General features: G+C 32.7%; 1 protein-coding gene across 1 annotated transcript in view; it reads left to right on the top strand.

The window, feature by feature from the left end:
• LOC119594508 overlaps positions 1-251 on the top strand; it is a 95,684-nt gene that overhangs the window by 828 nt on the left and 94,605 nt on the right. The gene's annotated exons all lie outside the window — the stretch shown is intronic.

Below are 251 nucleotides of genomic sequence, written 5' to 3'. Positions count from 1 at the left end.
AGTGAGGTTTTGAACATCTATGTAATATTATCTGTCTCTGTTAACAAAATATGTTACACTAAGCATGATTATAGACATTTCACCTAAAAGTCACTACAAAAATATGTTCAGTTACAAAACAGAATGCAAACGATACTATTTTCAATTTATAAAATCTACTTTCCTTGCAATTTAAACGTTTGCAAAGTAGACATACAGTGAGCAGCAAGCATGGCCAGCTGCCCAAACTTCTAACAGAAAATCTCGCATCA

This window comes from Penaeus monodon, chromosome 34, assembly GCF_015228065.2.
Source record: "Penaeus monodon isolate SGIC_2016 chromosome 34, NSTDA_Pmon_1, whole genome shotgun sequence".
NCBI classification, from domain to species: Eukaryota; Metazoa; Arthropoda; class Malacostraca; order Decapoda; family Penaeidae; genus Penaeus; species Penaeus monodon.
Note: the sequence above shows the minus strand (reverse complement) of the source record. Positions and strands in the feature narration are given on the sequence as shown.